Genomic DNA, 11571 nt, shown 5'->3' with positions numbered 1-11571 from the left:
CTGTGAGGGTGGGGACCCTCAAGGATGGGGCTGTCATTTTCTTGGTCTCTGTGGCTCCAGGGTCTTACCTGGGGCCTGAGATGATGTTTGGGGTGTGAGCAGATGAGATAGGAGAGCATGCAATCTGACAATTTTGCGGTAACAGAGTTGGTGGGGGTGCTGTGCCAGAAATGGGGCTGGGCTGGGGTCCTGGCACAAAGTGTGCATGCTTGGTGGACAAATGCTAGTTCCCCACAGGGCTGTGCCTCTGCGCAGTTTAGTACTTGCCACTGCTTGGCATTCTTTTCCCTGGGGTGCCTCGGGGCTTTTTGAGGGTGCATATTTTATTCTACTCATCTCTGTATCATCATAGTCTAATTCGGGACCTGACAAACAGTAGGAGCTCAATAAATGCTGACTCAGTGAATGGCTGATGGAACTTAGTGTACTGTAAATGTATGCAGGTCCTCTTGTCTGGCCTCAGTTTCTCCATCTGTGAACAGTGAGTGAGTTGAGGAGGATCCCAGCTGTGACTCTGATGTTGGGTGCTGGGTACTGTGGGTTTCTCTAAGTCTCTGCCACCCTCCCCCTTCCCTGGGGTCCAGAGAAGGGGTGTGTGCACTCCCTAGGGCTAAGCCCACAGTTGCAGGCCCAGCTGACCTGCAGGGTGTGGCCTCCAAGTCCTTGTCCAGCGTCTGCCAGGGTGAACTTGTGTTTGTGGGGAGCTGAGCCCGGGACACATGCAGTGAGGGATGGCACCAACTGGGTGAGCTGCCATGATTAGCTGGTCTCTGACCTTGCTACAGGGGAAGGAAGGAGGCAAGGAAAATAGGCTTATGTTGCTTGTGAGGATTCAGATTCTCTCATCTTCCAGAGGGAGGGGAGGAGGAGCAGACCCCTGGCAGCAGTTAGCAAGGAGGGAGAAGGCCTCTGAGCTGCTGGGACCCTGCGCCCTGCTCCCCTGGGGAAGGGGTCAGAAGATCCTGGTGTTCTAGGAGAAGGCAAAGGAAATTAAAGCCCCGCAACCAGAAGAACTGCAGAGCTGTGCACATGTTTAAGAGTGAGGCACTAAATAGCGGGGTGGAAGTGTGGTGTGCGTGTGTGTTTTGCCCAGCAGTCAGCTTCACTGAGGGTAACTGGAATTGCAGGGTGCATTAGTTTCCTAAGGGTGCCACGAGACATTACTGTAAACAGTTCTGGAGGCCTGAAGTCTGAAATTGAAGCTGGCTGGAGGCTTCCTTGCCTCTTACAGCTTTTGTGTGGCTCCTGGGGTCCCTTGGCTTGTGGGAGCACAACTCTAGTCTGGGTCTTCACATGGCCATCTTCCTTATGTCTCTGTGTATCCTTTGCTGTCTTAAGGACACTCTCATTGGATTTAGGGCCCACCTGACACAGTACTGTCTCACATTAATTCTTACCTTCGTTACTTCTGCAAGGACCCTATTTCCAAATGAGATCACATTCTGAGGTTCTGGGTAGCTGTGAATTTTGGGGGAACACTTTAATCCACCACAAAGGGGACCCTTGTCTGTCTATATCTGTAAGTCTCTTTTCTTGACGTGGTAATATTCCTTTCAGTCGGTGACCAGGGTGCCCAGAACCAGGCAGGGAAAGGGAGTGGGACTCTTGCCATTGGTGGACTTTCATTTCATTCATTTTCAGTGGGGCCTGGAGTTCCAGAGAGCAGTCGCTCTGGATCAACCTCTCCTGAGGTTGCATGTGCATGGGGGTGTGGCTCCCAGCTGTGCTGGGCGGGGAGGGCACTGGGGTCTCCATGCTTGTTGAGATTGGCAGGCAGTCCCTTTGTATTGAGTGTCACCTTTGCCCCCCCTCACAGGTACCCCGGACCTCTGCTTCCAGGGCCTGTGCGGGGTTGGGGAGGTGCAGATCCGTCGCTTCCTGGCTTTCCCCACCGCTGCCTTGTCCTGGTTTTCTCTGCTCTGCTAGGTTCTCTTCAGCCATCTGTGTTCCAGCTTCCCAGATTCTGATGTCATTTATCTCCTATTCCATTCACATCTTTGTGGGTGTTACCCCTTTACAGTCACTGCTGAAATCCATCAGTGGACTCTGATCACCTTTAGAATGATGCCCAAACTCTGACCATGTTCTCTTGGGCCTTCCGTCTGCCCACCCTCCCAGCCTCATCTTCCACCCTGAGTTTCCTCGCATACCAACGTGCCAGCCTCTGAGGGCCTGAGCTCACCCCTGCTCACTCTTTCTCCTTAAAAATGTCACTTTTTAGAAAGACCTTCTCCACTCTCTCACCCACTTATCTTTTTACTGTAGCTCATGCTGCCGCCTGAGCATGAGGACCAATTTGTCTTTACATAGCCAAGTGCCACGTACAGTCCACTGGTCCCTCAGATGTCCACTCCACCCCGTCTGCCTCTGTGCCAGGAGCTGACCTGTCTGGGCCGCACCTATTGAGTTCATTCAGTGGGGTACAGGCCGGAGCTTGGAGGGCGGGAGGAAAGTCAGCTTGGCGTTTTTATTCTTCTGGCCCCTTACCCATGGGTCTCCATGGCTTGGCTGTGTCCCTTTGCTGAAGGCCTCAGCTCCCATCATGCAGTCCTCCGTGTTCCAGCGACTTCTCTTTCCCTTTGACCCTTCAGGCCTAGAGGCAGTTACTCTCCCTCTTTAAACACTGCCCGCACCTTTGTAGTCGTCCCTCCTCAGGTATCAGGTCTGACTGTCCCTGGTCTTCCGGCTAGCTCTCCTACATATTTTCTTGCTCATTTACTTGCTTACTTTTGACCTCTCCTCCTGGACTATCATCTTTGTGGGGACTGGCACTGGTTTCACTGCAGGATGCCCAGGGCTTACTTCAGGGTCTGACACACACTGGGTGCTCAGTGAATGGCCATTAAGTGAAAGGGCGCAACCACACGTGCATACCCACATGCACACGTGCCCATGCAACCCGACAGACGGACACACATGCACATACTCACACCAAGCCTCTGCAGGCTTCAGCAGCTTGGAGACTTCAGGTAGTTGAGAACAGAGCTTGCAAGTGGACCTGGACCTTCTCACCTGCCCCTGCCATTTATTTGAGATCCAGTCTGTGAAAGCTGCCAGTGTTCCTGCTGTGTGGCCTTAGGGTCAGCCTAACCTCTCTGGGCTTCAGTTTCCCTGCACAGGGATAGTGATAAAGTCTCTGTGATCCCCTTCCTTGGTGATCCAGGAGCTTATGTGATACCTTCTGCTGTCTGCTTCTGGTAGTCAAAGTGCCTGGAATGTGCCTGTCAGCTGTGGCAACAGCAGGAGGGTCCCAGGAGCCTGGAGCGACTTGCCTGGGAGTGAGGGTGGGGAGGGACTTCTGTGAGGGCGTTATTGCATCAGATCACTTCTCACAAGGGTTTACTCTGGGCTGCAGTCAAGCCTGGTTGTCTATGGGATTTATTGTCTGAAAGGGGAGGCTGGGGCCGGGGAGAGGTTAGTTGGGCAGCCAGGTACCAAGAATAACGCAGGCCTAGCTTTGGCTCCCTCAGGTGTGGGGAGGCTGAGAGGGAAACAGGCTTCTGTGCCACGGAGGGGGGCTCCCTGCTCAGCAGAGGAAAGTAGAAACACACCCAGAGCCCCTTGTGTGTTCCCCACCCCCCTCTTCTTCTCTTACCTTCCTTCTGCCCGATTTCCCTTCTCCTTCCCCTTCTCTCTTCTGGCCAGACAGGGAGAGCCTGGAACTTTCTGGAAGGTTTCTTGGGGAGGCTGGGGAGTGGGGCCCATTCTCTTTGAGGCTTTAAAAGGTGGCCATAAAACCTGTCTGAGTTCAGGTTTCTGTTACACGTGTAGAATGTAGGAGCTGATGATAGTCTGTGAAAATTCAATAAACCTTGAAAACAGCATCAGGGTTGATATCTGTAATTTAAAATAATGGATACCAAGAAATTGTTTTTCATTTATCTCGCTGCTGAGATTGTGGCATGGAAGAGACTTCATTAAGCGTAGATTTTTTTTTTAAAGAAAAAAATAGTGTCATTTATCTCAATCGATGACGGATGCAGGAGGTGGCTGATGATTGTGTTTAATAATACCTGACCAACAGGAGCCTCAGTTCTTTCATAGTCTGGGACAAGTAAACGCATACACAGAAATCACTTCACAGTGGGAAGGGTGCAGAAGCTTAAAGTCTCATTCTGACACAAAAGGGCCACTTATCATGTGTTAAGCAGCACATCTGGCTTGTGGTATTGTTCAGAAACTAGGGGAGGAAGAGGGGACTAAAATGTGGCTGAGTCCCAGGCCACATTGGTCAGAATCCCCCCCCCCCCCATATCCCCACTCCCATCCAGGAGCCTTGAATGGAAGCTGGGGGTGCCCGTAAGAGAGCCTCTTTTTGGCCCTGTACCTGCTCCCAACTCCCCAGATGGGCTGTGCTTAACTGGAGAGACTCCTGAAGTGTGTGTTCATATAGGTGTGTGTATGCATGTGTGTGTATATATACACATACATGTGTATGTGCATATATATGTGTGTGTCTGTCCATCTGTGTCTCTGCCATGTCTAGGCTTCTCCCTAATGAGTCAGGAGGTAGCATGCCTCTTTTTGCCGTATTCCCATCTCAGAAACCCAAAATCCAAGAGCCTAGTTCCTGGAAGTAAATTGGCAACGTAGAAGACAGTCCATGTGAGGGTGATTCATTAACTCCCTTTTTCAGGGCAAAGAGCATTTTACCCACCATCTTAAGCCCCTCCACAGTCCCTGCATGCATGGCAGGTGGTGGAGGGCAAAGCCTGCTCCTGAGTCCAAATTCGTGGGGATCTGGATGTGGAAGCTCCATGAAAGCTCCCAGGTTTAGATCCTTTGTTCCTTTGATCAAACACGGGTTACGTGCGGTGGGCCAGGCGTAGGGTTGCCCAAAGCCGAGGGGGGAGGTGGCAGTGATGCAAGATGATCAGGGACACGGGAGCCCAGTGGGCACTCAGCTGGCCCAGGCGAGGGATTCCCAGGCTGTTGCCCACTCTGCTAACTTGTGAGCTCCTGCTCTCCTTCAAGTTTCACCCCGACCTCCCCTCCTCTCCCACACAGGCTCAGGCTGCTTGCGTTTCAGACACAGGTCATGTGTGTGAGCCTCTTTCGCCTTGAACACCCTCCCTCCCCCCTGCACCTCCCCCCCCCCCCCAAACAGCAAGCCCAGCTCATCCAGCTACAGAGCAGGGACATCCCACTGTTAGGACATGGATCAAAGAATGCTAATTGATCAAATATTAAATGTCGCTTAAACACCGCACTGAATAATTCACTTTTCTCATGTGAGCAACTTCGCAGCAGCTAGAATAGGAGGCAGGAACTTTCATGCTGATAACAGTGTTAGCAGGGGAGGGGAGGAGATGCTGTTTGTTTTTCTGAAGTGTGGCAAAATGTGCGAGAACCAAAGTCTTCACTTATTAAATTTGGTCCTGTAGGAATACAGTGTCAAGATTTTCCATCCCAACCTGATTTCTAAAGAATCAGGTGACAGGGACATGGAGGGCATTGAGAGGAAGAGGGAATGAAGTCCTTAGTGGAGGAACAGCTGATGGGACTGGGGATGCTTTCCCTGGAGAAGAGGAGACTCACAGAATAAGGAGGAACCCCACTGTGGTACTTCAAATCATGGCCCCACGAGATGACCTTGTCCTAATCCCTGGAACCTGTGCATATGTTCCCTTACATGCCAGAGGGACTTTGCAGATGTGATTAAGTTAGGATCCTGAGTTAAGAAGGTTATCCTGGGTTATCCAGGTGATCCCAAAGAAACCACAAGGGTCCTTTTAAGAGAGAGGCAGGAGTCTCAGAGCCAGAGAAGGCGATGTGATCACATAAGCTGAGTTTGGAGTGAGGACATCATGAGCTAAGAAATTCAGGCAGCTGCCAGAGCTGGAAAGGGCAAGGAATAATTCTCTAGAGCCTCCAGAAGGAACACAGCTCCGTTGACACCTTGATTTCAGCCTTTTATGATCCATTTTGGACTTCTGAATTCCTGAACTGTAAGGTGACAAATTTGTGTTGTTTTAAGCCACTAGATTCGTGGTAATTTGTTACAGCAGCAGTAGGATACTAATACAGGTACCCTTGTGTCTCCTTCCTGCTGCAGCTTGCCGTGTGCCTAAAGTAGCACCATCACAACGACTCCTTCTGGGCACCTTGGAAAACAGATATTCCTTATTATAATGACAACTGGTAACACTGTAAGCACTTACTAGGTGTCATAGTCTGTGTTAAGAGCTCCACCTGCATTACCTACTGAGTTCTCACATCAACCCTGCAGTCTTTGGAGTTCAGAAAACCCATCGTTCTCCAGGCTGTATTGTTATCTATTGCTCTGTAACAGATTGTAGTTTAAAACAAGATACATTTATTATCTCATAGTTTCTGTGGGTCAGGAGTCTGGGGGATGCTTAGCTGAGTGGTTTTGGCTCAGGATCTCTCATGAGACTGTTGTCAGGGTGTGGACTGGGGCTGTAGTCATCTCAAGGCTTGACTCGGGGCAGGTCCACATCCCAGCTCACTCACGTGATGGGTGGGAGTTCTCCGGTGCCCTGGCTCTTGGATAGAGAGGCTCCAGTCCCTTCTCCATTTGGCTGTTCACAACAAGGCTGCTGGTTTCCCCAGAGTAAGGGATGAGAGAGAGAATGAGGGAAAGGGAGAGGGAACTCAAAATGGAAGCCATAGTCCTTTTATCACAATCTCAGAAGTGATATCCTGTCACTTCTGCCATTCTGTCCACTAGAAGCCGGTGACTAGATCCAGCCACATTCATGCAGAGGGGATTACACCGGGGTGTGAATATGCTAGGTGGAGATCATTGGGGACCATCTTAGACTCTGCCTTCCACACCCACTTTACAGATGGGACAACTGAAGTCCAGAGAGGTCAAACTAGTAAAAGGTAGACCTAGGATTTGAATCCAGCTCTGTATGAGCTGGGAGCCCACATTCTTAACCATTTTGCTGTCTTGCTTTTATGAAGCCTATGTTATTTAAAAACTCCTACCACCCTCAAACCCTATTCTGATGCCCTCCTTGGTGTACCTATGGCCCTCATGTATACCCCAGACCATGGACCACCCTGTACTACTGTGTTTGGTTTCTTGTCTGTCCAGCTGGATGGGATGGTGAGCTGAGAGCTGAATAAATTAATGAAACAAGAAATGAAAGGATGGGCTTAAAGAAAGAAGGCTGGACTGGCAACATGGGGCTACAGGGTCCAGCATCCTTCTGTGATGGGGTGGGGGTACTGGGCCTGGACATCTCTTTCTGTATTTGGTGGTCTCTGTGTGGGGTTTCCCTGGGGTCTCAGAAGCTCACCAGCTTGGCAGCTTCCTCCTCCAGGCCTTGTCTCTCTGGTACCATCTCTGTGGCTGTCTCTCTGCACAGTGGGAGGAGGGGGCCATGCCCCTATGACCAGGGGTTAATGCACTTTGGACGGCCTGCTCTGGGAAAGGAGAGAGTTCAGGTTAGTGCAGTTGTGTTCATTATACTTCTCAGGTGCCTCCCTCCTCCTTCCTTTTGGGGCAGGTGAGAGGCTCAGGGATCCATAGAAGGTCATTGTCTCCCCCTAGTAGGGAGGGGACTTCTTTCATTGCTTGAGCGCACCGAAGCCCTGGTGGCCTTCTTCCCTAATGCCATCTGTTGGATATCTCTCAGCCTAGAGCTTCTCAGAGTGTGGTCCCTAGACCACTAGCAGCAGCACCTGGGACTTGTTAGAAATTTAAATTCTAAGCCCTTCCACCCTAGACCTTCTGAGACAGAAAACCTGGGGGTGGGGCCCAACAGTCTGTAGCTTAACAAGCGCTCCAGGTGATTCTGATGCTTTATAAGTGTGTTGTATATAATATATAAATATATAATATATAAAATATATATAAACGTGTTGGAAAATTCAGCAAAGCAATACAAGGGAATTTAAATTACCTGAAGATTAGTGTTACCTTATTGGTGCATGTCACTTCATTGTTAGAGGGATATGTGTGTGTGTATTAATAAATATATATAAAGTTGAGATTTTCCTGGAAATACAGTTTTGTATACTGCTTTTTAAACATTTCTCCATGTCTTAAACATTCTACCACGACATCACTTGTTCCTGGCTGCCATGTCTTCCATTATTGGAATGTACCATAATTTAACTGATCCCTGGGGCTGGGGTATCTGCTGATGTTGGCTGTGAGCCCTGCAGATAGACTCATGGTATAAACAGATGGCTGGCAAAACCAATGAACCTCTCCCTCTCGGCTCAGAGGATGGGACCTTGAGGGAGCTCATGAGAGTCTAGGCTCTGGGTGGAGGCTGGACACAGTCATGAGAATGCAGAGAAAGGGACAGATAAAGGAGAGGCCGTAAGTTTAGTGAGTGCCCAGGGTGGGTTTTGGGGGACAGAGGAGTCAGAAGTTTGGAGTCTGTGTAACCCAGAATGCACTGTCATAGGAACACATCTGATCCCATATTTGCTTCAGGGGGAAAAAAAACCCCACAAAAGCAAAAACGTGTCTTTATATGCAGAGAAAAATGGGTGGAAGGCTATAAACCAAAATGTTAATGTGATTTCTGAGTGGTGATGTTATGAGATATTTTCATTTTCTTCTTATTGCTTATCTATATTTCCTGAATTTTCTATAATGAACATCCATTACTTTTGTAATAAAAATAAAACATTGCAAAAACGACTAGGGTAGGGAGGAGGAACAGTTCGAAAGGAGGAGGAGCATCTTTTGGGTGGAAGCTGCTGGCAGGTTCTGTTTTGTTGTGCTGAGGTGATGGCCCCATGGGTGCTTAGAGAAAGAGGGTCAGGGTTCAAGGGTTCTTCTTGAAATGACTGTGACATCATGGGCCGGAATGAGTATTCTGTGTTGGCTGGGAGAGGACCATGGACCTCCTGTCGGTTGAGTGAAGGATGCTGCCAGGGAGGGGCTCTTGGCTCATCACATCACAGTGACCTTCCCTGCTGTGTGTGTGTGTGTGTGTGTGTGTGTGTGTGTGTGTGTGTGTGTGTGTGTGTGTGTGTGTGTGTGTGTGTGTATGTAGTGACCATCTCACCAGTGAGAGGACGGAGGCCAAGCCCCTGATTTGGGCTCTGCAGATCTGGGGGTGGACCTTGGTGGGCACAAAGATACCTGGTTCTGGAATCCTCTTCCAGATGAGGCTGATTAGGAGGGAGTCAGGGCTATTAACCTCCCCTTCTTCTCCACGGCTCTCACTCATTGCGATGCCCTGAGGAAGGAACCTTGAAAGACAGCGCTCAAATGAGTTTCAGCGACATCTAATCTGCCGCCCAAGGGGCTGTGCTGGTTTTTTATTAAAGTTCATTACTTTCAATTACAGAAGAGGGGGTTTGGCAGGCTTACGTCTTCCAACTAATTGAACCATTTCCCCCAATCTTCTCCCCAGTGTAAAACATTCTTACCCTTTGGTGCAGGAAACTGCAGAGAAAACATTTCTTCATTTTAAGGAAACATATTTATCCATGAAGGGCATTGAGAATTGAAGAAAATATAATGGGTGTGGTTTAGAAGTGAGGGAGGAAGGGGCTGCCAGCAACCCTGAGGGTCCTTGAAATCCAACACCAGTTGGGGGAGGTCCCTTGTTAGCTCCCAGGACTCCTGGGTCCTCTGCTGGAATTCCGTGCGCTGGTTCCTTTCCCGGGAAATGGAGGCTGCTTTACAGGAAAAGCTTTATAAGGTTGTTGGAAGAGCACTGGCTGGAGGGACAGCAGAATTGTTCCTAGAGAAGCAGACCTTTCTCTCTTCCCTTCCACCCTCCTGACAAGATGTCTGGATTGGAAAAAAAATGATTATGGCTGGAGCTCATCCTTGAAAGGAGCTGAGCTATGGAGTTCGACCTTCCATGGAATCTCATGGGGATTCCATAAAAAGTGTGTAGCTGAGGGCCTGGTAGACAGGATGTCAGGAGACCTGGCAGGCTTCTTACACACGAATCTCAGCTCTGCACACCCAGTCACCAGTTTGCTTTGTAGCATTTTTCCTTGAAGCATTTCTGCAGAAATCCTGTTAGAATCCAGTGAGTGGTGAGTGGTGAGTGGTGAGTGGTGGGCTTGGGGATTAGGAAGCCAGGTCCTCGAGGCTGTTGCTGGGTCACAGGGGAACTGGGAGGTCACTGTCCTCTCCCTGTGCAGGAGACTCCCTTGCTCCCTCCTTCTGCTGGAAAGGACTATGGTGGGGACAAGCGTGACAGGGCTCTCATCCCCCCAGACCAGAGCCCAGGTGGGGCGGCAAGGTGAGGAGAGGTGAGGCACAGAGGAGTGTCCTGACCACGGGCATTCAGGTGTCTGATTACTTTGTTCCCTGCCTTTTATTTGGATTTGAGGGAAGAGGGGGAGAAGGGGCACAGGAGGAAGGGCCTGCTGTTCTGGTAGAGCTGATGGAGAGAAGGGGCATATCTTTGGGGCCCTGTCCACTGTCCAGCTGACTCTTGGAGGTGGCTCTCTGGGCCCTTCTCATGAATCTGACCTTGGCTCTCTGTGAACTGTCCCCCTCCCACTCCTTTTGTTGTCCCTGGTCCTTTCTACTGCCTAGACACTGTGAGATTGGCAGGGGGGTTGCAAAGTGATGAAGAGACTGTCCTGAATGGCCCAGAGCTTGCTGGGTAGCAAAGAAGATGCTACATGTCCATCCTGACTGTGTTCTCAGCAGAGGGTGGAGAGGGTCTCAGGAGAGGGGCTTTTTGGGACACTCAGGTGGCACTGGAACTCGCAGTCAGGGAAGGCTTTAGGGTGAGGAAGCACATCTCCTGGACTCTGTTGGATCTGACGGGAATATTTGAAAGGACATTCCAGGTTTGGGGGTCAGCAAGAGAGAAGGCCTGGAGGTGGGTACGAGGGGAGTGAAAAGAGGGAGATTCAGTGCTGAGCATGGGTGTGGGTGCTGGAGTGTTGGGGTGGGAGGGGTAAAATAGAAGCTAACTGTGGAGGGCCTTGAGCGCCTTCTAGGAGCTTGGTCATGGGACAGGAGGAGGGGCACCTTGTCGGGGGGGGGGGCGGTCTGTGAATCTGGGAGCTTCCTTAGAGCTAGTTTTGAAAAAGCTCACTGATTGCCTGGCTGCTGGGTCTGGGCTGGGAATGTGGTGAGAAGAGAGGAGGTGAACAGGGGTGCTTTGGAAGCTGCTTGGGGAAGGGGCAGTGGGGGTTTTCCTCCTCAGCCCTGAGGATCGCCGTGAGTTGGCCACATGTGTCCCTGGTGCCCTGACTGCCTTGTCTGAGGCCATGGCTAGGAAACTGGCCCTGGCTCTTAACTCCACCGTTTAAATCTGGGCCCCTGAGGGACTGGAGCCTCACCCCCAACCAGAGCTGACAATGCCAGCTTGCTCTCTTGTCTTGAGGACTGGATGCCTCTTGTATTGGTTGCCTTGATCATGCCCAGCCTGATACCCACCTGGGCCTGGGACTGGACCTGCTAAAGGCATCTACCCCTACCTGCCCCCGTCTTCTGCTTCCCCTGCCCAGGACCCTGAGTGTCTGTCAACACCCAAGAAAGACTTCGATGCACTAAAGAACCTGCCAGCGAGAGGGTTTTTTGGTGAGCCCAAGGATGGTATTCTGATGGAGCTGGGGGAGCCCAGAGCTGGCACTTGAAATGTCATTGTTTTATTAAAGTTT

This window comes from Camelus dromedarius, chromosome 3, assembly GCF_036321535.1.
Source record: "Camelus dromedarius isolate mCamDro1 chromosome 3, mCamDro1.pat, whole genome shotgun sequence".
Taxonomy (NCBI): domain Eukaryota; kingdom Metazoa; phylum Chordata; class Mammalia; order Artiodactyla; family Camelidae; genus Camelus; species Camelus dromedarius.
Note: the sequence above shows the minus strand (reverse complement) of the source record.